Here is a 26,766-nt window from a genome sequence, read left to right as displayed (position 1 = left end):
AATTTATTTGCCTAAGGTCTCTTAAGTTAATAAAGATGTGAGCCAAGTTCTCACACCCCAAGCCTACATCACATTGCTCTCCATTCATCTCTCTGCCTCCTCCCTTCCTCCTATCTCACTTTCCCTATCTATCCCAGGCCAGCCATGGACCTAATCCTTGTGCTGATCTTCATGGAAGCTTTGACTTGCTCTCTTTCCAACATGGGCCAGTCTATCCCTCCCTATATGGCCCCTGCTTCCAGAGGGTCACCATATTGGAGTCAGACTAATTATAGACAACAGATCAACTTTAGCCCTAATGTAGCTCAGAACCCCTGAGCTCCAGAAATCTACCAATTCAACTTCCTTGGTAGCAGAGAATAATCTCTTATAAAATATAATATAAAATATCAATTAAAATAATAAAAATAATCTACTTCTAAAAGTACATATCCCCCAATAAACTTTTACTACTTTCTAGCCTCTTGAAGCTCTCCTTCCACCAAATTCCTGACTATTAACTTCTAGCCTTGTCGTGCTAGTGGAGTAATGTGATTTTGTGGTCTCCTGACCTTGGGGGGCTTTTGTTCTAACTACAAGTCAGGAAATCCTGGGACTTTTGGCTTTGGTGTCTGCCCCAGGAAATGTCCAATCTGTCTGATTCTGAATAGACTATTTCTGCTGCAGTTCATTGCTGAGTGATAATCTGGTCAGTGATAATCAAATTTTGGAGACCACCCTCAATTCATCTGGAGATTACTTCTTGAGCTACAGAATTAGCATATCTATGGTAGAAGCTGGATAAATTGTCACTCCTTGCTTCTGTTTTTTTTTTTTTTTAATTGTTGTTTTTTTTTTAACTGAATTCCCTTACAATTCAGTCCACTTTGTAATGGCATACCATTACTTTCAATAAACTTTGCCCCTTGAGTAGGAGTTTAAATCCTGCTTCAGACCCTTACTAGCTATGTGACCCTAGTCATGAACACTGTCTGCTTTAGTTTCCTCCTCTGTAAAATGGAGGAAATAATGGCCTCTACCTCTCAAGCCTGTTTTGAAGATCAGTTTTGATATTTATAAAGTACTTAGCACATAGTAGGCTTTTATTAAGTTCCTCTCTCTCCCCCTTCCTTCTTTCCTCCCTCCCTTCCTTCTGAATAGGATAAACTGAATGAAGATCTCTCATAAGACTCTCTTTCCTTCTTCTTTTTACTTTCTTCTTTCCTTCCTTTTATTCCTTCTTCTTTTCTTTTCTTTCTTTTTTCTTCTTCTCTCCCCCTCCCTCCTTCCCTTCTTTTGTTCCTCTCTCCTTTCCTCCCTTTTTTCCTCCCTCCCTTCCTTTGTCCCTCTCACTCTCTCCTTCTTTTCTTCCTTCCTTCTTAAATGATTTGGGACTTCATAATATAGTCATTTTTGGATACGCTTTTATCAGAGTTTGGTGCAGAGAGATGATTGACTAAGATTTCCCTGAATGAATGAATAACACAGATAGCCCAAATCAGTGTATGATTATAAAAACTATGCCTGCCTTTGAGATATAGTAAAAAATTTCCCTTTCTAAGTGGATTGGCCTCCCTAATTCTTTTTGGTGAGTCTAGGGAAAGGGAGAGGAGCCCGTAGGAAGCAGAGAATGTGCAGCTGGCCTGGGCCACAGCCTTCCCATAATATCCGGCTGGTAGTGTGTGTCCAGCTCGGGAAAGGAGAGGATGAGGAATAGAATCAGTGCTACATCTGCCCTAGGAAGCCCCCAGTTAGCCAAGGAAAGTGACAGAGAAATTCCTCATGCTGCAGCTTCCTCTTTTCCTGCTAAGAGGCTTCCTGCATGGTTCCCCAGACTGAGTCAGATCCGGGATGAGAAATGCCAAACGTTCCTAGTTGAGCCCCCTAAGACTTTCCTAGTAGCATCAGACTCTCAGAGGATCTTCGGATTTTAGAGATGAAAGGTACCTTGGAAGTTATCTGGCTCATCCCCCTCATCTATCTAATGGGGGCAGGAGCTGAGGCTTAAAGTCACCTAAGTGGCAGAGATGGCAAGTGAATCCAGGATTTAAGGATTCAAACTCCATGTTCTTTCTCCTACACTGCCTTCAAGGTATTAGTGGTATCCAGCCCACTAGTTTCCTGAGGTGAGATGAAGAGCAATGACTGGTTCACTGAAGGTGTTCCTTCACTTGCCTTATAAGGCCTCCCTTTGAGTCTCAGTTTCCTCATCTGTAAAATGAGGCAGCTGGTCCAGATGAATTCTCAGTTTCCCTCTAGCTCTATATTTATGCTTCCAGGATCAGACTCTCTCTGAATGACCTATGAGAAATCCACAGGGGGAGGTGCCTTCACTACTAGCTCAGAGCCCATCCAACCCTGTGATGGGCAGTAGTCATGCTCTCGTCTGCAGTGCTTTTGAAAATTATGGGATCCTAGAAGTTTAGGGCTATAAAGGTTCTCTCTTCAAATTTTTTCATTTTTATAGATGAGGAAATAGACCAACTATAGTAAAAAATAATAACTCACTATGTACCAAAATAAGGTCAAAATGGACATAACTTCTGGAAAAAAGTCACATTATTAAATTAGAAAAGCAAGAGATTAGGCATCTTTTGTTGCTATGACTAAGGAAAGAGTAGTTAAAATTTAAAAGTGTAGTGGATATAATTGATTAAAAGATAAAGTAGCTGTAATAGAATAGTGAGATAGTGTTGATGGCATGAAATTAAAAAGCTTTAGCATAAATAAAATCAAAGCAGCTAGGATAAGAAAGGAAAGTATTGATTGAGAAAGCTTTTGTGCTATGGTGTCAGGTATCTTTGATAAGGTTCTCATGTTCAGAATATATTTACATAATTAAGAATTCTCTCTCTCTCCTTTTCTTCTCACTATCCACCTTTCCCTTTTTCTCCTTGCCTTTCTCTTTCCCTCCTTTCTCTCTCTCTCCATTTCTCTCCTTCTCTTCCCCTCTCCTTTTGCTTCTTTCCTTCCTCTTTCTTTCTCTCCCATATCCTCCTCCCTCTGCCTCTCTTTTCTTCTCTATTTGTCCCTTTCTCTCTTCCCCTTCCTCCCTCCCTCCTCCCTACCCCTGTCCCTGCCTCTGTCTGTCTCTGTCTCTCTCTCCCTTCCTTGTATCTCTCTTTTTTCCCCTCCCAGAGGCTCCAATGGATGTTATCAAAGAATATGAACATTTTGCTAAAAAATAGCAAATTGTATGAAAGATTTTTCTAATTATTAATAATAAGAGAATAAAAAAATAAAGAAAAAAAGAAAAGAATAGGCAAGGGGGTTGTGGAAAGACATGCACGTGAATACACTGTTGATGAGCTGAAAATTGATTCAACCGTTCTGGAAAACAATTTGAAATTATGCTGAGAAAATGCCTAGGATGTGTACATTCTTTGCCCCAGAGATCCCACTGATAGTCATATCCCCCAAGGAGATTAAAAACAGAAAGAAAGATCTCATATACACCAAATTATTTATAGCAGAACATTTTGTGGTCACAAAGAACTGGAAACAAAGCAGAGGTCCATTGATTATGGAATGGCTAAAGAAACCACAGAACATGAAGGTATATCATTGTATATTATTGTACCCAAAGAAGGCAGTGACTATGAAAAATTCAGAGAAGAATTATACAAACTGATGAAGAGTGAAGCAGAACCAGCCAAACAATAAACACAACTTTAGCGATATAAACAAAAAGATAGTCAAAATCAAAAGAAAAATAATCCTGAATGATGTGTAATTATAATGATCAAGGTGGAGAAGAGTTTGAAAAAGAAGACTGTGGATATAGACTGACATATCTTGTTTGATGAGTTAGCTGGTTTTAATGAACTGCTGTTCTTCCTTTTTCTTTTTAAATCTTTGTTACCAGGGCCGTCTTATTGGGGAAGGAGAGGATATATTCAGAAACAAGACGATGTAAAACAAAAGAAAAATGACAATAGCTCACTCTTACTTTACAAACATCTCATTCAGTCATCACAGGATACACAAGGAGGACCTGATTAGGGCAAATAACGAATCCCATGAAGTGGTCCTATATGTTTAAATTCCACAAACTAGAAATTTTAACAATGTAAATTGATCATTGATTCCAATCTAATAGAAATAAGCAGTGTAATTTGACAATCACTTCAGGGACAATCATTATTTGCACTAATTGAGACCTATTTGTGGATAGAATCATTATTCCACTTCACAACTGGGAAAGCTGACTTACTTAATGTCCCGTAATTAGTAAGTGTTGGAGCTGGGATGGGAAACCAAATCTCCTGATGTCTAGTACATTATTTTTCCTATTTCTTTAGACTAGTTTCCATTTTTGGGGATTAATGCCCAATTCTAAATACTCATCCTTTCTTCAAATAAGATTTGGATAAAAGAATTGAAAATCTTCTATCTTCTTTTCTGTAAAGAAGGAAAAGTGACTTGATCAAGGTCACCTATGTATATTAAATGGAACATCAGGACTCAAGTTTTCTGCCTACAAATCCAGTATCCAGGCAAATCTCATCACTATCTCCCGGGATCCTTTTCTTTCACTTTTATAACCTTATGGCTGAGCTCCCATGGAGGAGGAGAAGTAGTTTTATTGGGGTGGGCAAAGACGTTAAGATCATCACAAGTATTTGGAAATCCCCATCTCCTGTGTCTTAGAACAGCCTCAGTGTAATTTAGACTCTCATCCTCCAGGATCATTACTGAAAGATCCTGAAAGCACACGGAGTGCCCAGGCCTTTTTGTCAGGGAAGGGTAACAATAAGCTAGATGGTCCCATGATCTAAACTGACCTAAGACTCGCTGCCATTCTTTGGAATGCATCACGTCATTGATGTCTGCGGGAGATCACCCTCCCAAACATGCTTGGCTTAATGGGCTGTGAAAATGAGTCTGAGTTTTCATTACTAAGCAAGTGGCTAAATTGACTTGGGACTCAAAATCAGCCAAACTCTTTCATGGTTAAGCATAGGATTATATATCTTAGCATTTAGGAACAAAAAAGGGATAATTTTACTAATCAGTCAACAGGCATTTATTTTTTGTTTTCTTTAAAGTAAAGCTTTTTATTTTAAAAAAATATGCATGAATAATTTTTCAAGAGTGATCCTTGCAAAATCTTGTGTTCCAAATTTTCCCTCCCTTGCCCCATCCCCAGATGCCAAATAATCCAATATATGTTTAAAAATATGTTAAATACAGTATATGTATACATTTTTATACAATTATCATTCTGCACAAAAAAAATCAGATCAAAAAGGTAAAAAAAGGGAACAAAATGCAAGCAAACAACAACAAAAAGAGTGAAAATGCTATGTTGTGATCCACAACACAGTCCTCTCTCTGGGTATAGATAACTCTTCATCACAAGATCATTGGAACTGGCCTCAATCATCTCATTTCAACAAGCATTTATTAAGCACCTTATTGGGGGCATCTGGATTTAGTAGATAAAGAGCTGGGTTCAAATCTTGCTTCTGATATAATACTTCTTAATGCTAATACCTTCACTCCCAGTTAAATGATGCAGTGGACTTGGAATTAGGAAAATGACTTCATGAACTCAAATCTGGCCTCAGACATTGTGTGACCCTGACCAAGTCACTTAACCCTGCTTGCCTCAGTTTCCTCATCTGTAAAATGAGCTAGAGAAGGTAATGGAAAACCACTTATATTTTTGTCAAGAAAATTCCAAATGGGGTCACAAAGAGTTGGACATGACTGAAAAATGATGTAACAAATCACAATAGATTGTTCACATATAGTCATTTGAATATTGTCTTCCTCATTAAACTAGGAGCTCCTGAGAGCAGGAAATATTTTTTCCCCTTCTTTATATCCCCAGCACTTAGAACAGTACTTGCAGCAAATTAAGTGCACAATAAAATAAATTATTGTGACTGACTGATACATCCCGGATATATGACTCTGGCCAAGTTATTTACCTGCCCTGTGTTCTGGGCAACTCTGTAAATGCCGAGTTACAAAGAAGGTGGAAGCCCTAATTGGGGAAGATAGTTCTTCATTAGAGAGAACATTACATCAATAATATCACAGATACAACTTCTATTCTTTGTCCTTTTTTGCTAAGTACTGGGGAAACTGAGATTCAGAGAGACCATTGGATATATTATGGGATTATATGATCACAAATTTAGAAATAGAAGGGTCTTTCCAGGTTATCTGTCCCAATATGTAGATAACTGAGTGTTGACTTAATATCCTAAACTTTTCCCTCCCCTCAAGTACCAGAGAATCACAAATTTAGAGCTAAAAGATATCTTAAAGATCATTCCGTCCAATCTCTTTATTTTACAGATGAGGAAACTAACACCTAGAGAGGTATTGCTACTAGTTATGCCCTATTAATCCTGCAGATAGCTTGTAAGTATTTGTATGTGTCTACTCCATTAGATTGCAAGCTAGTAGAGGGTAAGCACTAGGCACTTAATAAATGTTAATAGAATGACTGATTGTTGACTTGCTCAAGGTTACTCCAGTAAAAAAGAGTAAAGACTTGAACTCAAACCCTCTGACTCCAAAGTCAAATCACTTTCTTTTGGGTCCCCCCCCCCCAATCTAGACTTCAGAGCCCTGGAGATCATGTAATCCAGGGCTTCTTAAACTAGGATCTGTGAACTTAAAAAAAGTTGATAATATCCAATAATGGTTTCCTTTGTATTTCTATGTGTTTTAATTTAAACATTTTTAAGCGTGTGTTTGAGAAGGGACACTGGCTTCATGGGACTGCCAAAGGAGTCCAGGACATCATAACAGTTAAGAAGTCCTAATTGTAGTCCAGCTTCCACATTTGACAGATGAAGAAACTGAGACCCAGAGAGGCAAAAGGATTTCCCTGAGGTAACACAAGTGTAGTAAGCAGCGTAAACAGACTTCAAATTTACATCCCAAATCTAGAATTTGTAATCTCAGAATTTTGGAGTTAGAAGTTAATTTCCTTGTAACTCCAAAAGTCTGTGATTTCCTTAATAATTTCTACCAGTTGCTCCCGGAATTTCCTTTTACTATGGTTCCTTGCACCCAGAATAGAATAAAGAAGAGGATCTCAGTCCTTCATGTCTTCTCCGCCTTCCCCTCCTCAAAAATAAATATTACCTGGGACCTGATGAATCCATCCAACATAACCCTGATTCTCTCAGATTAATATTGCCAGGCGGCTTCCCTTGAGAAGAGGGTAGAACTCTGACTTCTCCACCCAAGCTGGTCATCTCTCTAGAAAGAGCCCAAGAGTCGGGCTCAGACCCCCGAAAATTCCCCTTGGGGGAGTGCCATCCCTCCCATAACCATGTCCTTCCCCACACATGCACACTCACTGCCTGCCCACTTCAGCCTCTCGTTTCAAGAACAAAGCAACGCCCTAGACCTTGGCCTGCCCTTCCGTAAATACATATAAAAGAACAGGGAAGACACAATGAGACAAAACTGAGCCAGTTGGGTTAAATGAGAACTATGAAGGAGGGGGGATAGTAGGGAGAGGCAGGTGGAGATCGGGGGATAGATATTTCATATCCTGAACATATCCTTCCCTTCTCAACTGGGGGGCAGCCTGGAAACTAACAAAATGTCCTGGGGGTCCACTTTCGATGTTCCCTCAACTTCGAGACCCCCCTTTATCCCCCTCCAACCTCTTCCAGGCAAGGAGATTACTTTCTGCATCTCAGGAATGTGAGTCATTTCCTCTCCAGGGGGAATGGGAGGTGGAGCTGGACCCTGGACTGTCCCCCATGACTCTCTACCAGAGCCACGACTCCCTTCCCCCTTCCCCTGTACTTCTGAGTACCATTTCCTCCCCTTCCGTTCTTCCTATTTTTAATCTTTTCTCCAGGGTTTGCTGGAGAATTGGAACCTGTGAAATAGGTTTGACTGGGCCCTTGGACAATGTGACCTTGCTTCAGCTTGAAGGGAGAAAAGGGAGAGATTTACCAACAAGCAGGGACACAGAGCCCTTCCCCTGAAAGTGAGCCTGATGCTTCATCAACTCCATCTAGGAGGGTCTTAGAGAGAGCCCTTCTCCTAGTTCTGCTTCCTCCTAAGTTTGTCATACATAGAGGAGAGCATCCAGGAGGTCAAATCACATCCACTTGCCCCCTTCTCTGCCCACTGGCTGTGCTTTGGGGCAGAAGGCTCCGGGGCCATGACTCTGCCTGAAGAATCAATATGGTGGCAATGAGGATGGAGGTCTAGAGCTGGAGGCAGGAATCCATGACACTAGTGTTGTTTTTGGCGCTTAATAGCTAGATGACCCTTCATTTTTTCCTTTGTATCATGAGGGATTAGTACCAAGATCGCTGATATTATCGGGGCTCTAATTTTCCCTCCCAGATATGGGTCTGTCCAAAGTAAACAATGAAATCTGGATTTCTCAGAGAAGTCCAGCCAAGAAATCTCAAAGGAAGTCAATGGGACACCAATGAGTTGGAGAATGGAGCTCTCCATTCCCCCTAAAAAGGGTAAGTTCCCTATATTATGGACCCACATTCAGAGCAAAGGAGGAGAGAGATTCTGGCACAGAAGGATGAAAGGGAGCCTAAGAATACTCATACTGGATACACCTTTGGCAGAGAACTGGAGGCTGAGTCTGGTTATCTTTCGAAGCTGATGGCGAGAAGGAGAATTAATGATGCTGATGGGCGAGTCCTTGAAGGCAGAACGGAAGCATTTGGATCAGACATGACTGAAAAGAAGCTCCACGGACCTTTCCTATGACCCAGCTCTATTTGAAGGGCTTCCGTTTTCACATAGGCTGTCTCTGAGAGGCAGTGTGGCACAGCAGGCAGAGTATTGTACTGGGTCAAGATGACTAATTCAGAACCTACCTGTGATGTTTATAAACTTCCCCCTCCCCCCCACCCCCAAGCCCCATTTCCTTCTTTATATACAGCAACATTGAGTAAAGTCCTTCACACTCAATCTATCATCTCACCCCCACAATGGCCCTATCACAGAGGCAGCCCTGGCAGTAGAAAAACAAATGCCATAATTGAGAGTCTCAAGGCTTGTGTTCGAATTCTTGCTCCACTGCTTAGCACCTGAGCTTGACCTTGAATTGACTTGGGTGTCTTCATCTTCAGCATGAGCTGTGAGGACTAGAGGATCATTTAAGGCCTTCTAGCTCTAAAGACCAAAATTAGACTCAGACAGAAACTGGTGTAAGGGAGGGAGCTCTGGAGGAAATAGCTGAAAACTGGCACCTTCAGCTAGGGAGAAGGTGGGGAGTCCTGGCAGGGAGGGCGGCTTCAGTTTTCAGGTATTTTTTCAATTAAATAAGAATAAAGTCTTTTCTTCTAAGATCACTGAGACACCAAAAAGTCTCTAGCCAGGGCCAAAATCACATTCTTGGACTTAGACCCTTGGCTCTGAGCTCTGCCTGAATGAATCCAGGAGCGGAAATCCCCCAGGGACCACTGATCCGCCACATACTTCAAGGCTCTCAAAGGAATTCCATCCCTTGGCACGGCACCTGTGCTGGAGACATGGCCTTGGCCTGAGCCCCCTGGATCACCCACTCTGCCTGAAGCTCAACTCGAAAGAAAGAAACAAGAGGAGCCTCTGAGCAACTAAAATGATAACCCCAAGGCCCTGCACCAAAGCTCGCTCCTGGTACTCATAGAACATCCCTCCACACCTCAATTGGTGCCTTAGTGTATGGTCAGTAGCAGCTTTCCACTTTGAACCATGCCAGCTTCATATCTGTCAATCACAACCACGCCAACTATTTTCTAGTTATCATCCTCATGGACCCTCCAATGGAAACTTGAAAAATTTCCCAGTCTCCTTGGTGCTGATAGTAGAGTTCTTGCCTTATCTTGTGGCCCTGATGTCCCTATTTCTCAGCCATCTCCTCACCATGCTCCCCTCCAGTCTCATCCCCAGCTTTCCAATTCCCTGTTATGTTTTGTCTTCTTTACCTTTTCTCTCCCTCTCTTCCTCCCCTCCTCTCTCTCTCTCTCTCTCTCTCTCTCTCTCTCTCTCTCTCTCTCTCTCTCTCTCTCTCTCTCTCTGTCTCTCTCTCTGTCTCTCTCTCTCTCTCTCTGCCTGTCTCTCTCTCTCTCTTTCTCTGCCTGTCTCTCTCTCTCTCTCTCTCTCTCTCTCTCTCTCTCTCTCTCTCTCTCTCTCTCTCTGCTTGTCTCTGTCTTTCTCTCTCTGTCTCTCATCTATTACTTAGCTAGTCATCTATATCCATACATCTATCCACCCATCTAGCTATCCATGCAACTAGCTAAATATCCACCTACCATTCATTCATTCATCAATCTATCCATCCACCTAACGAAATATCCACATATCCATCTATCTATCCACCCAATTTGTTAAATATCCATCTATCATTCATTCATCTATCCATCCATCTAGCTAGGTATCTATCTTTCTATCTATTCATCTGTCTACTTAGTTATCTAGTTTCTAAGTCTTTCCCAGAACAGAAGTAGCAGTAGTAAGAGGGGAAGGGGTTATGGAAGTAGACCCACTGAAAAGCAGCAGAAAGTGATAGAGGGAAGAGACAAATTATGAAAAAAATTAATACAAGAATTGAAAAAACCTAGTAACCTGGGGTCATTTATTGTAGGGGAAACCATCCCTGACATCTCAGGGGTCACTGAAGATATTGTCATCATACTGGAAAATTAAGTTAAATTCCTTATACTAGGGGTTTCTGAGGTCTGTGAATTGATTTCAGGAAGTCCATGAACTTGAATGGGAAAAAGACATTATATGCAATACAACAATTATATATATATATATGTATATATATATATATACACACACACACACACACACACATATATATATATACATATATATATATATATGAATTGAATACATACCTCTATGATATATGTAATAATATATTGTATATACACACAGAAATGTGTATGCACAAAATGACAATATAATTGGTATGCTTTGTAATTCCTTCTGCTTTATGGTTTATGCAAGTCAATGACTTCACCAAACTACCAAAGGTGTCCATGTACAAACAAATTAAGAAACTCTGCCCTATAATGGCATCCTCTAATGGCTCACTGGGGTGTGGAAGTTGCCCTGATTTCTTTTTTTGCCCATGCAAACATTACACATTAATCTATAACCCAGTGATACTAGTTTCCTTGTCCCCCACACAGGGCATTTTGTCTCCTGACTCTGGGCATTCTCCCTGGCTGTTCTTCTTGTCTAAAGGCATTAAAAACAACAAGGGGTGATAACTTTGGGCAGCTCTGCCTCACTCACAATTCACACACAAGTCAAGACATCATCCTTGTGATGTTATCGGTCCTCTTTAAGAATGCAGGATGAATGACAATCCCCTTGTCCAGAACTCTCCCTTCTCATATTTGTTTGCTGGTTTCCCTCAAGTCTTAGCTAAAGGTTTACCTTCTGTAAGAAGTCTTCCCTGATCCTTTTTAATCTCAATGCCTTTCTTCCAAGACAAGCCCAATTCATCCTATGTGCATCTTGCTTGTATGTAAAGTCTTTGCAAGTTGTCTCCTCACCGAACTTTGAATTCCTTCAGGGCAGAGGTGATTTTCTTGCCTTTTTTCGTACCATCAGCCTTAGCACAGTGCCTGGCACATAAAATTTTTTTCTTAACAAATTAATATCCTTGTTGACTTCACAAAACTGGACCCACTTTGACAAGTGCAAAGAGACTCATGACCCAAAGTTAGCCAGTAGAAAATGGTGTTCTGGCTCTATGGTAACTCTTGAAATTGTTGCCTAAAGTATGGCTGGTTGTGATGGGGGGGAGCAGCCATACAGTTGTAATCAAGGATCTTTTGATGTATTTAAGTAATTCATGGCTTAAAAGGTCAGGGAATCATGGGATCCATTTTTAGAAAGATTGCTACTCAAAATGATGACCATTCTTTCAAAAGGTTTTGGTGCTGAAAAAGTAGCACAGAACACCAACAGTTGTTTAATTTTGTTTAACTTTTTTATGCAACTTCTAATTTTGCTAATGGGGAAACTGAGAATTGTGGCGACTTGCCCAAGATCATATGGGTGACCTCAGTAAGGAGCAGAGATGGGATTCCAATTCATGTGCTCATTCTTGTGAGCCAATTCTCTCTTCACTGCCTTATCCAAAGCTTCAGTTATCCAGTGAGTGTATTTACAATGGAAGAGTTCATTTTCTGGTGGGGTTAATTAACAAAACGGATTTGGAAGAACCTTGTTATTTGTAAATGCTGACGCAGGAGGTCCCGCCCATAGACGGCTGAAGCCAGTCCAGAGAACCACAATGGCAGTGCCAGTAGTGGGGGGACTACCATGTCCATCCCTGCAGCATGGGATCAAGCTGCCCTTGCCTGTAGCATGGCCCTGTCTGGCACACCCGACCCTTCAGGAAACAAGGCGGTTGCCCAATCCAATGCCCAGCAGGAGGACAGGAGTCACTCATGTGACTTAGGGGAAAAGGGAGAAAGAATAGTTGTTCTGGGCAGTGAACCATCACCTTCATTACCTGAGGAGGTCCACACATCCAGACCCTCTCTGCTCTCCCTCTTTCCATCTCCACACCTTGCCAGACAGCCCTCTCTTCCCACAAACCACAAACTCCGATGTCTGTCTGAGTTCCCCTTCCCCATCTGCTTCCGATGTTGCCTAAGGCTGGGAAGATGAGGTCAGTGAGTCCTCAGGTCACTCCGAGGAAGGCAAGGGAGAGCAAGACACCTCTCCAAATGCAGCTCTTAGAAGGTAGCCACCAACCTCCTGCTTCTTTGTACCTTGTCTACCTCAGAAAGCCAAATCAGACCGAGACTTGGGCTGGGTCTGGGGGAGGTGACCTTGGCAGGAGAGACATGGCATTGAGCAGGAAGAAAGTTAACAAGCACTTATTAAGCACTTGTTCTGTGCCAGGCATTGTGCCACATGCCAGGCGGCTTACAAAAAAGGGCAAAAACATGAACTCTGTCCTCAGTGAGCTCCATCTAGGGAGTGTATCCCATTAGCAAAGGGTGGGAGGAAGGGAAAGGCGAACCTGGAAAAGCTTCCTGTAGAAGGTGGGATTTCAATAGAGTCTTGAAGGAAACTTAGAAGGCAGAGAGGAGGAGGAAGGGCATTCCAGTCACTGGAGCAGCCACAGCAAAAGCATGGAGATGGAAATGGAGTGTTGGGTTCATGTAAATAAACCAGTGTGGCTGAACTATAAGGTAGGAAGAGGACAGGTAAAGAGCTTTGAATGCTAAGCGGAAAACAATTGGATCCAGGATGTAATAGAGAACCACTGGAGTTTGTTGAGTAGGGAAGATGGGTGGAACATGTTTGGAACTGAGTTTTAGGAAAATCCCTTGGCAACTAAGAGAAGATGGACAGGAGGGTGATTCTTGAGACAGGGAGGGAAGGAAAGAGGCAATCAGGGTCTGTTTTAGAATGGTGAGTGTGAAAATGGAAGTAAGGGGATGTGTAGGAGAAATGTCATGAAAAGTAGAAAATTATGATTCAGCAACAAATTAAACACAGAGAGGTTGTGAGGCTGACAGGAGGACCCCAAAGTTGTCAGCTGGAGTGACTTGAAAGGTGGTAGTACCTTTGACAATAATAAGGAAGTATGAAAAAAAGGGATTACATGGTAGCCTACTTTGGTTGGTTGAACCACTGTACTCAAGGCTTGTTGATATCAACATAGGAGGAGGATTCTATTCCTCTCCCTATTTTGTCCATTTTAAAACATCAATGCCTTTGTTATTTCTTTCTTAAAGTTATTTTGGGTATTTTTTTCTGTTCAATATTTTACCAGAGACAAGGAATGTTCATCTCTGTGTGGGTGACAGGGACATTCTTTTTATTTTTAATAACAGCTTTTGATTTTCAAAACATGCAAAGATAGTTTTCAACATTCATTCTTGCAAAATCTTGTGTTCCAAATGTTTATCCTTCTCTTCCCCTCATTCCCCTCCCATATATAGCAAATAATCCAAAATATAAAATGTGCAATTCTTCTAAATATATTTCTACATTTATCATGCTGCACAAGAAAAATCAGATCAAAAAGGAAAAAAAAAATGAGAAAGAAAAAAGGCAAGCAAACAACCATCAAAAGGTGAAAATACTATGTTTGATCCACATATGGTACCCATAATCCTCTCTGGATGTAGATGGCTCTCTCTATCACAAGTCTATTGAAACTGGCCTGAATCACCTCATTGTTGAAAAGAGCCAAGTCATACATTAACCAATGCTGAGTGAAATGAGCAGGACCAGGAGATCGTTGTATACTTCAACAACACTATACAATGATCAATTCTGATGGACGTGGCCACCAATAGAGCAGTAATGAATTAAATCAGCTACACCCAGAGAGAGAACTCTGGGAGATGACTATGAAGCACTACATAGAATTCCCAATCCCTCTAATTTTGTCCACCTGCATTTTTGATTTCCTTCACAGATTAAGTGTACATTATTTTAAAGTCCGATTCTTTTTGTACAGCAAAACAACTGTTTGGACATGTATACATATATTATATTTAATTTATACTTTAACATATTTAACAAGTATTGGTCAACCTGCCATCTGAGTGGGGGGAGGAGGGGAAAATTAGAACAAAAGGTTTGGCAATTGTCAATGCTGAAAAATTACCCATGCATATGTCTGGTAAATAAAAACTGTTAATTAAAAAAACAAACAAACAAACACATAAACATAAAAGCTAAAAAAATAAAATTAAAAAAAAAGAAGAAAAGAGCCAAGTCCATCACAGGTGATCATTATATAATGACAAGGATCTTCTAAGAAAGCATCGGATGTTTTGGACAATGGATACCGAGAAGCTCTTGATAGGTTAGAGCAAGGGGAAACACCTAAGAAGATGATTGGGATGGAGATGCTAGTCTGATCCTACACCAAAACCCCAAATATGGACAGCACAAGGACAGGCAAGGGCAGCCTGCCAGCCAGCAGGTCATGAGAAAAGTTTGTTGAGGAGGACCGATGGACTCTGAGGTCGGTGTGAGTCAGCTGCCAGACATGAAAGCTAACTGAGGTGATGGTTTTTCAGCACTCCCAAACAGAGCAGACTGACCACCGCATGGCCTTATCAGAGCCGCCCCAGCTTTCTGATCTTGCTGACCAAAGGCCTGCTGCTGGGAGATAGCTGGGTGAAGCAACAGAAAACCTTCAAATCCGGTAACAGATCCCATGAAAGTAACGGGCAGATTTCTGTTGTTGTTCAGTCTTTTTCAGTCATGTTGGGGCTTTCATGATAATACTGCAGTGGTTTGCCACTTTCTCCTCAGTTTACATATGAAGAACTGAGGCAAATAGAGACTAGGCCAGGGTCACACAGCTAGCAAGTATCTGAAACTGGATTCAAACTCAAGAGAATGAGTCTTCTTGACTCCATTCACTGAATTATCCAGCTGCCTCAATAGCAGGAGTAATGAAATCCAAGTAAGGTGAGGGGAGATCCTGGATACCTGCCATCCCACTGTGGGGAGAGACCCAAGATCCCCCAAAGACTGCTGTTAGTGAGAAGGAACAGGGTGAGACCAAGTTGGGGATGGGGTTACCCCGGCCATGGCTTAGCAGTGCAAGGGAAGTCGGGTAGCTAGGGATTAAGCTCCATCATTTCCATGTTGCTGAAGGCTAGCAATAGTCACTGTACCTGTGATTTCATTGTGCTAGAGTGTGATTCTCAAACTAATATTATAAGTGTCTTTATACTATTAAAAATGATTGAGGATCAGCCAAAAGAGTTTTTGATTATGTGAATTATATTTATAGATACTTACCATATTAGAAATAAAAACTAATTTTGAACTTGTAGACCCTCTGAAAGGGTTTCAGAGACCCCAGAGAGTCTCTGGACCACGTTTTGAGAACCACTGCAAGAGGAGAGAATTCCCTGGTAAGGAAAACAGGGAAACATCTTTTACCACTTTGGGGCCATTACCTCTTCCTAGAGGTCTTAGAGTGATTACTAGAAGATTAAAGAGTTAAGATATTTTGCCCAAAGTTACCCACCTAACAAGGAGTGTTTTCTCTCTCTCTCTCTCTCTCTCTCTCTCTCTCTCTCTCTCTCTCTCTCTCTCTCTCTCTCTCTCTCTCTGTGTCTCTGTCTCTGTCTCTGTCTCTGTCTCTCTCTCTCTCTCTCTCTCTCTCTGTCTGTCTCTCTCACTCTCTCACTACTACTACACAGCTAATCCTGCTAATAGGCTAATACATGACATAGTGCCCAGAGTATTGGGTCTGGAGTCAGGAAGACTCATCTTCCTGAATACAATCTGCCCATAGCTACTTACTGGTTCACTTAACTCTGTTTGCTTCAGTTTCCTCATCTGTTAAATGAGCTGGAGAAGGAAATGGCAAACCATTCTAGTATCTCTGCCAAGAAAACCCCCCAAACATCCACAAACAGTTGGACTTAACTGAAAATAGACTGAATTGAATCCCTACTGAAGAAGCACTCTCATGATTTTTGAATTGTACAGCTTTACAGCTCATCTTTTTCAAGTTTTTTTTTTTTTTTATTTTCTAAATTTTGGACAAAACTCAGCCCTCTTAGTTATGGCTCTGGGCTGAAAACACCAACAACCCAAAGGAGGACAATTCACAATTTGGCTGTGAAAACTGTATGGCTAAAGGCAGATTCTTGCCCGCTAGGACTGACAAGGAATCTATGTGGGTTCAGGCACTCTAAGTGCTATTTTTGGCTCAGTTACGGAAGAGAAAAAGAGAAAGCAAAGAAAGTGTTCTTTTAGGGAACCTTCCAGAGAAATCCCAGAGTCATTCTGGGAGAAGAATGGCTTTTCTTTTTCTTTTTTTTCCTATTGTTCAACTCACCATCTTCCTTTAAAGGATGTAATGGCTTACTTGCCCCATAAACTTGGCTATCAGTAGGTATTTGCGAGGTGTTTCACCCATCTTTTATAAGTTTATGACGAGAAACTGAAGGGTTCCCTCTCACATCCTTCATAGGGGAAGAATAGGAAGCTCCCCTTTTAGCCCACTTGGGGATAGGGAATAATGTGAGAGCAGACGGTCAACTACACTGGATTTAATGAACATTTCCAGACCTAAAAGAGAACCTTGTCCAATTCCCTGATGTTGCAGACAAGAAAACATAGGAATGGAAAGATTATTGAGCAGGGACTTGTCCAGGGTCACCTGGCAGGGAAACAGCTCAGCCAGAACTTAAACCTAGGTTCTTTGGGACTCTCTCCCCAATATCCTCCCCAATATTATCTCACTAGATCTCACAATACTCCTTTGGAGTAGGGAATGAAAAGTATTCATATGCCCACTTTAAAGGCCAGGAAATGGAAAGTTGATTTGAATCTGGGTCTCTGGGCTTCTGATCCAGGACACTGGGTACTGTTTAGAACTACGTCATTTAAAAACGTCTTAATTGAAAAAAAAAAAAAAAACAAACACCACTCTCTTGCCTCCTCCCCATCTCTCCCGCCTCAAATGCTTATTCCTGTAATAGGGGAAATAAGGAGGAGCTCTAAGGAAATGATCCAGCCTTAGAAAATGCTGGGGTGCATTATGTTGCCTTGTTGTGTTATGAGAGGCAGTATGCCAGAGTGAATAGGAAACTGCCTTTGAAAAAGGGAGGGCCTAAGTTCAAGTTGGGCCTCTGATACATGCTGGCTGTGGGACCCTGAGCTCATCACCTAATGTCTCACTTCACTAAGCAAATCTCTAAGATCATAAATAGCAGAAAAGATGTCAGCCTGCATTGATGGAAGAAGTGTCTTCCTCTAGAAGTTTCTTATATTTATATACAATGATCTGTTTATCCATTCCCCAATGGGTTTCCAGTTCTTTACTACTACAGAAAGTGCTATTAAGAATATTTTTCTACACATGAGTTCTTTCCAGGGGGTGGGCCTAGCTCATGCTACCTTTTGAGAGCTGATTTTTAAATGTTTGGCATGGCATGGGAATTTAGACTGTAACAAATGGCAAACCTTATAAGTCAGGACTTGGTTTTATTGTTTTGTTACTTGTCTAGACTTAAGAAGGTGATGGAGAGCACCTAGTTAGAACACTGAAAAATTAGGTGACTTGCCTGGGAACTCATAGATGATCAGTCCAAAGAGATTCAAGAAAGAGGGAATCAAGTCCTGACTTGAGTGGTTTGCCATTCCATTCTCCAGCTCATTTTACAGATGAGGAAACTGAGGCACACAGCATTGAATGAGAAGATCTGGGTTCAAATCTTAACCTGGCCACTTATTACCTGTTTGAGTTAAGTGAGTAATTTTTACATCTATGAACCTCAATTATTTCATTTTTAAAATGCTGATAAATAAAACTTATGCTACTCATCTCAGGAAAAAAATAAACCTTGTTAACTTTGAATGTCAGTTATTATTACTGCCACCTGTGTGATCTTGGGTAAGTCAATGCCTCTAAGATTCCATTTCTTTATTTTTAAAATATCTGTATTATTAGACTATTAGATGTAAATACATAGGCTTTCTCCATTTTGAAATTACTTTGTACCTATGCTTTGTATTTATACTCTTGCTTATATGTTATATGTACCCCCACTAGAATATGTCACTATTTAGAGCAGAGATTTTTTGTTTGTTTTTGTATTTTATTTTTAATGAGTATTTAATAAATGTTCTTGAATACTCTTTATTTCACTGAGCTATATAGGAAAATTACATTTCAAATCTTTTTTTTTCAATTTTAATAGTTTTTATTTACCAGATATATGCATGGGTAATTTTACAACATTGAGAATTGCCAAACCCCTTGTTCTAATTTTTCCCCTCCTTCCCCCCCTCCAGATGGCAGGTTGACCAATACTACATTTTAAGTCTTAAAGGACCCTCTAAATGTGAGTAATTATTCCTAATTATGTAATCTTGGACAAATTTTTCACCTCTTTCTATACAATAAGGGATTTGAACCCGTAAATCTTTAAGGTCCCTTTCAGCTATAATTCCTGTGACCCCAGGTTATATTAGGCATCCCCAGAACAAATTGGGAAGACTGGAAAGGCAATGTTTTGGATCCTGAGTTTTCCTGCCTGCTTGATGGCTTCTGTCAGCTTGGGATCTAGGATCCCCAAAAACCCAACTCCCTCAGGAGGAGAAGGAAGTAGCCACAACATCCCCAGCCTGTCCTGCTTCATTCCATATGGCAGGTGACAGATGGTTGGATTTCTCTCCTTGCCTCAAGTGTTTTTTCCTAAAATGGGCGCTGTATCCATTCTAACAACTTGACTCCTTAATGAATATTCAGTTTACTTCCACTGTTGACAACACCTTACTGAACCTATTAGTGTCTGATAATTATAATTAGATGCCAGAAGAGGCAGTGGAGAAAGAGGGAGGAGACCTTGCCTGAGGAATGTTTGTGTTGAGACCTCCCTACATAAAAAGGATTCAGATGAGGACAACAGGAGCCACATGCCACATGTATTATCTTCGCAGGATCATAATTAAAGCTGATATTTATATAGTATTTTTTAAATTCAGAGAAATTTACAAAAGTAGCCCCTTCTTGGCAAGGAGGCCGTGAAGTCCAAAAGTTCCTGGGTAGATAGATATCTCCTATGACCTTTTAGTCCCTTCTTCTAGCTGGAAAGACATTTCCCATCAATCTCTTGCCCATAAATGGACAACACAAGGTATCATCCCATTTGTTTCTCACAACAAATCTGTGAAGTGTGTGCTATGGTATTATTGCAGCCATTTTATAGATGAGGAAACAAACTCAGAAACAAGTCACTTGAAATCTCTGGGCTTCAGCTTCTTCATTGTAAAATGGGAAGGTTGGACTAGACAGACCTTAGGTCACTTACAACTTCAAGTGACTTATTCATGATCACACAACTCCTAAATATTGCAGGTAGAATTCAATACCAGGTTTCTTTTGATGCTAGAACTAGAGCTCTTTCCATTATCTCACAATGCCTCATGTATGGGGGGGGAGTTAGTCATAAAGACCTTAGGATTTTATATCTAAACCTAGAAGAGGTCTCAGAGAGCATCTAGTCATTTTATAAGTGAGGAAACTGAGGCTCAGGGAATTTAATGGATTGTCCCAAGCTCACACAGTAAGCAAGAATCGACTCTCTCTCTGATATTTCTTCCTCCACGGGAAAAGAAAAAGGTCTTCTTTCTCCCTTTCCCCCTCCATAATTCCATGCTCCAAGCAATTCTGAATAACTCCAGTCCTTGGGATTCTTTATCTTTAGTGTCAAATATGGAGGCAGAATGAGGACCAAAGATATCAAACTGGTACAAGAGCCAGAGCCCTGAGCTGACCCTGGGCAAAACTGATAGATAATTGGCACCTTCTTTCCCAGACTCCCTTCCCCACACATGTAGGGGTCTCCACCAATGAACACCTCAGGAACCAATCTTGCTCAGTTAATTGATCTTTATTAGGATGATAGCTGACAGGGTTTAAAGATGTTACCCCTGTCAGAGCCAAGAAGAGCTTTAACAAGGAATGGCTGTCTTAGGGTAGACTTCCAAGGACTGAGACTGATGGAGTTTTGAAAGAAAGAGGGCTTCCCGGGACTTTTAAATTATGCCATAGCTATTGAGGATGAGGGAAGAGTGCTGGGATTTCGGATGTGATGTTTTGGTCATGGGACCTGGGAATTGTATTGCTGGGGAGTCTATTGAAGTATTTTTTGTACAGGGAAGACCTTGATTTACTCTCTCGTCACTCCTTTCTCTGTACCCTCAAGTACTCATAAAATGAAGGGATTTGTTCAGATGGACTTTCTCTTTAGAAGGAGGTCTCATTGTAGCTCAAGGGGGTTCATTGGTTTGGGATCAGGAGTGTATGCTAGATGATGGTGTGAACTCTAGAATGTGCTGCTGGATGTCCTCGGCAGTTGCTGGGATCTACCCAGGAGGCTGCCTCATGGGGACACGGAAATCCATCCGTTATTAACCCACGTTCCTATGATGAGCCACTGTACTGGACATGTGACCCTAGCCTACAGACACATTCTCAGACATCAACAAAGCTTCAAGAAATAATGGCAAACTGTATTCTCCGGGCTGGCCTGGGCCCAAGCCTTGTGTGACTAAGTATATACACAGAGTGAGTGCTTCATGCTTTACGGGAACAGCCCGTCCTCTTTTTTGGGTTCATCTGGCAGAACCGGTATGAGGTGCTATTCTCTCCATTGCTCTGAGAGGAGAGTTAATAGCTCTTCCAGGAGGAAATCCGAATTCTGAACTTCAGAAAGACCAGTTTTCAGAGTTCTTGGATAAGCAATAACCACAACAGATTATGGAAGCAGAGTCATCCCCACTCAGCTCACACTCTAATTCAGTCCAATCACTACGAATGATGGTCACTTCTCCTGTCATTAAGCCTGTCCCAAGAAGCTGGGATCCTGAGGTAGGAATGAACTTTTAAAAATCATCTGTGAACTTTGTTTGATCTTTTGTGCTCCTGTGTATTTGACAACATTGTTCTGAGAAGGGGTTTCATTATCACAGCAAAAAAGTACCACACTAGGGGCAGCTAGTTGGTGTAGTGGAGAGAGCACCAACCCTGAAGTCAGGAGGACCTAAATTTGATACTTAATATTTCCTGGCTGTGTGACCCTGAGCAAGTCACTTAATCCCAATTGCCTCAGCAAAAAATAAATAAATAAATAAAGGACCACAATTAAAAAAAAAAAAAAGTTAAGGATTTTCAGTCTAGTGTATTCATGCATATTATCTTGTTGCATGTCTCAAAGCCATCATGGCGGAAAAATTTAAGATTAGATGCGTTTGGTATTGTCTCTCAGCCCAGAATCCAAGACTAGGAATGAGAGCAAGGCTCTCATTCAAAGCTCCAAGAGTTGGCGGAGCAAATTGCTGTGACGCTAGGAGAGAAGATGGGATTCCCTTGAGTTATCAGGGTAGGGGGTTTCTGCTGATTGGTATTGGACCATGTGGCATTTAGGCTCATGGCTTTAGGGTTATCAAGGTCCTTAGAAGTCATCTAGACAAACTTTCATTTTACAGATGTGGGAACTGAGGCTCAGAGAGTTTTTGTTTTGTTTTGTTTTGTTTTTAACAGAATAGATCTCAAGTAGTAAAGGCCATGACCTCTGCCATCAAATTCAACTTAATTGCATTGTTTAGTCTTGTCTCCTCAGCAAAGTGTGGGATCTGAGATCTGGAAACAGGACCCTGCTACTTCCTACTTCTGAAAGGACAGAATGAAACCATTTTGAGAAGAAATTTGGAGCTTTGTCCCATAAATCATGAAATTCTGCATGCCCTTTGACCCAGCAAGAAGATCAAAGAAAGAGAAAAAGCACAATATTTATAGCAGCTCTTTTTGTGGTCTTAATCAATTGAGGACTAAGGAAGTTTCCCATTAATTGGGAAATGGCTAAACAAATTAGGGTATATGAATATAAAGGGATGTGATAAGAAATGATGGGAAAATGGATCCAGAAAAACCTGGGAAGATTCGGATTATACATGGCAACAACAAGATTATACTTCTGATGAATGTGACTCTTTCCAACAATGAGATGATTCAGACCAGTACCAATGATCTTGTGATGAAGAGAGCCCCCCCCCGGAGAGAGGACTGTGGGAACTGAGTGTGGATCACAGCACAGCGTATTCTTTCTGTTATTATTTGTTTGCTATGCTTTTTTTAAAATTTTTTTATTAAAGCTTTTTATTTACAAAACATATGCATGGGTAATTTTTCAATACTGACTCTTGCAAATCCTCATGTTTCAAATTTTTGTCTCCTTCCCCCCACTCCCTCCCCAGATGGCAGGTAGCCCAATACATATTAAATATGTTAAAATCTATGTTAAATCCAATATATGTATACATATTTATACCATTATCTTGTTGCACAAGAAAAATCAGATCAAGAAGGAAAAAAAATCTGAGAAAGAAAACAAGGTGCAAGCAAACAACAGAAAGAGTGAAAATGCTCTGTTGTGGTCCACACTCAGTTCCCACAGTCCTGTCTCTGGCTGTAGATGGCTCTCTTCATCACTGAATAAGTGGAACTTGTTTGAATCCTTTTATTGTTGAAGAGAACCATGTCCATCAAAATTGATCCTCATATGGTCTTGTTGTTGTCGTGTACAATGATCTCCTGGTTCTGCTCATTTCACTCAGCATCAGTCCATGTAATTCTCTCTAGGCCTTTCTGAAATCATTCTGTTGGTTGTTCCTTACAGCACAACAATATTCCATAACATTCATGTACCATAACTTATTCAACCATTCCCCAACTGATGGAAATCCATTCAGTTTCCAGTTTCTGGCCACTACAAAGAGGACTGCCACAAACATTCTTGCACATGTGAGTTCCTTTCCCTCCTTTAAGATCTCTTTGGGATGTAGGACTAGTAGAAACCCTGCTGGATCAAAAGGTATGCAAAGTTTGATAGCTCTATGAGCATAGTTCCAAATTGCTCTCCAGAATGGCTGGATTCTTTCACAACTCCACCAACAATGTATCAGTGTCCCAGTTTTCCCACATCCCCTCCAACATTCAACATTATATTTTCCTGTCATCTTAGCCAATATGACAGGTGTGAAGTGGTATCTCAGAGTTGTCTTAATTCCATGCATATGTTTTGTAAATAAAACCTTTAATAAAAAAATCAGAAAAAAGAAGAGTAATTGGAGACAAACCATGGAACAATTTACATTGTAAAAATAAAACTGTAAAGAAAACCAACTTTGAAAGTCCCAAGAACTCGGATTATACATCAACCACAAAGATGAAGCCTGCTCCCTACCTTCTGATAGATAGGGATGCAGACTCAGCGATGCAGAGTGAGACATTCATTTTTAGACCAATGTGGGAATTTGTTTTATTTGGCTATGTATATATTAACGGGATTTTGTTTTTCTTTCATTTCAATCGGGGATTGGATGGGGTGTAGAGAAAATAAACTTGTGATTGGGAAAAAATTAGAAAAATAAAAGGAGAGTGTCTTAAGCCCATCTGGGCCAAGAGCCATGATTTTAAGTTACTGAGCATTAGGTTGACTGAACTAAGGAAACACAAAGATTGTTTTCTCTTCAAAGAGAAGTTGCTTAGAAAGACAGCACTAAACTTGGGGTGAGGGGAATAAGGATGGATTTTTTAACTGAAATAACTGTTGAGGTTCATAGTGTTGTGTATTTAGAGCTGCAAGGGGATATACAGGTCAGATAGTCAGTCCAACACACCCTTGACAGATGAGGAAACTGAAGCCCAGATAATGGACCAAGGTCACAAGTATCAGAGCCAGTAATAGAACTCGGTCTTCTGACTCCAAATTCACTTTTCTTTTGCTTGTGGCTGAGATATTGAAGGGTTGCAATCAGCATCAGTGGAGAGCAGTGGAGAGACTGCTCATATCAATTAAATTGCAGTTGCTTCAAGTATTAGAGTAATGTTTTTTCTTATATTCATGGAGATAATGGGATAGAGTGACAAGTATGGCTAAACTAAGTGTCAGGATGCCCAGCTTGTGACTGTTGGTCTCTCTGAGTCCTAGTCCCACATCTAATAAAAATGTGTTGTGGGTAGAATACTGGCCTCCGTGTTAGGAAGTCCTGTCTAAAATACTCACTAGATGCGTGAGCATAAATAAATTACTTTTCTGAGCTTCAATATCCTCATTGGTAAAATGATGATAATAATAATGCTTATTATTATTATCATTATTGTTGTTACTATTATTATAACAATCCTTATAAGCTCTTACTTACCTCATAGAATTAATAGAGGCCCAAATGAGATTGTGTATTTTGTGTCATTAGGTTAAAAACCTAAAGCACTATATAAAGTCAACTATTATTATTATTGCTTATCTCATTATCATCATAGGATCATACATTTAGGGCTGGACTTGAGATTATGATTCCAGGGGACAAACTCAAACTTACAGGGAGAAAATTTCAGGGCAACCCATTTGGTTCGATGTAAGGGAGGATCTGATCTGTAAGGACAGTTAGGGGACGCCATAGTACACAGAGGAGTGGACCTGGAGGAAGGAAGGCTCATGTTCCCGAGTTCAAACCCAGCCTCAGATTCTTATTAGTTGTGTGACTCTGGACAAGTCACTTCACCCCATTTGCCTCAGTTTCCTCATCTACAAAATGAACTAGAGAAGAAATAGCAAACCGTTTCAGTATCTTTGCCCCAAATGGGAGCACGAAGAGTTGGACATGACTAAAAAACAACTAAATAACAAATTTGTAAAGAAGTCTATGTTATCACAAATGATATAGTCAGGAAGAATTAGATTCAAATTCTGCTCTGGTAGTTCCCTCTAGCAATGAGATGAGAGTTGACTCCCTTTTCCCCCATGCTAGTGCCAGAAGCTGAGAGTTGCAAATGACTTCAGAGGTGACTTAATTTGATTGGCATCTGACCAATAATCTTCCCCTACTTTGAGCCAGTCAAAATGGACCCACAGCTAGCCTCCCACACAAGATTTCCTCTTCTGCTCCTGTAACTTCGAATGAGCTTTTCCTCTCTATCCCCCATGCCCAGAATGCTCATTCTCCTGCCTTTTTGGGGCTCTTGGAGTTTCTCCCTTCCTTCAAGGCTCAGTTAAGTGTAGTCTCCATGAAGCCTTCCCAGATTCCCTCAGTTTAGACCTCTTGATCTTCAAAACCTGAAATAACTTTGTATTTCTACTGTAACAACAACTCTCTCCTCATCACCTTCCACTGAATTACTGTAGCAGCCTGCAAGCCTTTCTCCTCTCAAGGGATTTTCCTAAAGCTCAATAAAATATTTGGGCAGCTAGGTTCAGTCAGGGAGTTCAATAATGGTCTGAGACTCTTACTAGCTATTTGATTGTAAACAAGTCGCCATTTGCCTCAGTTTCCTCATCTGTAAAATGAACTTGAGTATCTTTGTCAAGAAAACCCCAAATGGGGTCATGAAGAGTCAGTCTCGATTGAACAGCAACAATATAGTTTGCATTCACCAATGTATGTACATGGTAAGGCCATGTTCAGAATGTGTGGACACAGCTGAAATGTCCAAACAATAACAATATGTTTTGTATATACCAATGACTGTACATGCTGCGCCCCTTGAGGGTGAGGGACGAGGTCAGTCAACTAGCATTAATTCTAGGAACTGTCCTAGGCAAAATACAGAATGAGACGGAGGGAACAAACTACTATTATCAAGGTGCCCACAGTCTGATGAGGAAGTCCACGTGTCAACAACTGTGTCCAAAAAGAGATTCTAATTATTACTAATTGGATTAAATTAGAAATCATTTCTTCCAACCCCATCATTTGACAGGTTTAAAAATAGGCCTATGGTACTATTGCCTAGGACTAGCAGAGCTAGAATAACAAAGAACTTTGTAAATACACATTAGACTCATAAAATCACAACCTATGGGGTCTGCTAGGTAATACCTAGTAGAAAGAGCATTGCTCTTTAGTCAGAGGCACCTGAGTTTGAATTTGGCTTTAAATACTAGCTGGGAAAATTGCTTAACTTTGCCTCAGTTTCCCCATCTGTAAAATGAGAATAATAATACCTGCTTCTCAGAGTTGCATAAAATAAGACAATACCTTTAGAGCATTTTGCAATGATAGCTATCTCTTCCCATTCTTTTGAGAATCAAATATATACAACACTATTTGCAAATCTTAAAGTGCTAGTTAATACCCCACATTCATCCCATAGAAAGGACCTTGAGAAAGAGGAAGGTCAAGGGACACAGTGAGTTGGACTAAGTTTCAGGTCTCCTTACTGCTTGTCCAGCATTCTGGATACTGCCCTGGGAGCTGCATCTATTAATAAATAACATTCTACGCACTGGCTGCTGTTTTTAATCAGCCAAAGTCTTTTCTTCA

The 26,766-nt window shown here is 40.7% G+C and overlaps 1 protein-coding gene across 3 annotated transcripts in view; it reads right to left on the bottom strand.

Annotated features, from left to right (window-relative positions):
- ADGRG1 (adhesion G protein-coupled receptor G1) overlaps positions 1 to 26,766 on the bottom strand; it is a 75,857-nt gene that overhangs the window by 24,737 nt on the left and 24,354 nt on the right. Inside the window, exon 1 of one of the 3 annotated variants that reach the window (XM_074285860.1) lies at positions 7,087 to 7,305. The exons of the other annotated variants lie outside the window; for them this stretch is intronic. The gene's annotated coding sequence lies outside the window, so the exon portion shown is untranslated. Of the gene's footprint in view, positions 1 to 7,086; positions 7,306 to 26,766 lie in introns of those variants that run through there. 3 annotated transcript variants of the gene reach the window in all.

This window comes from Sminthopsis crassicaudata, chromosome 2, assembly GCF_048593235.1.
Source record: "Sminthopsis crassicaudata isolate SCR6 chromosome 2, ASM4859323v1, whole genome shotgun sequence".
In the NCBI taxonomy this organism is placed as follows: Eukaryota; Metazoa; Chordata; class Mammalia; order Dasyuromorphia; family Dasyuridae; genus Sminthopsis; species Sminthopsis crassicaudata.
This window is presented reverse-complemented; position numbering and strand designations above follow the sequence as displayed.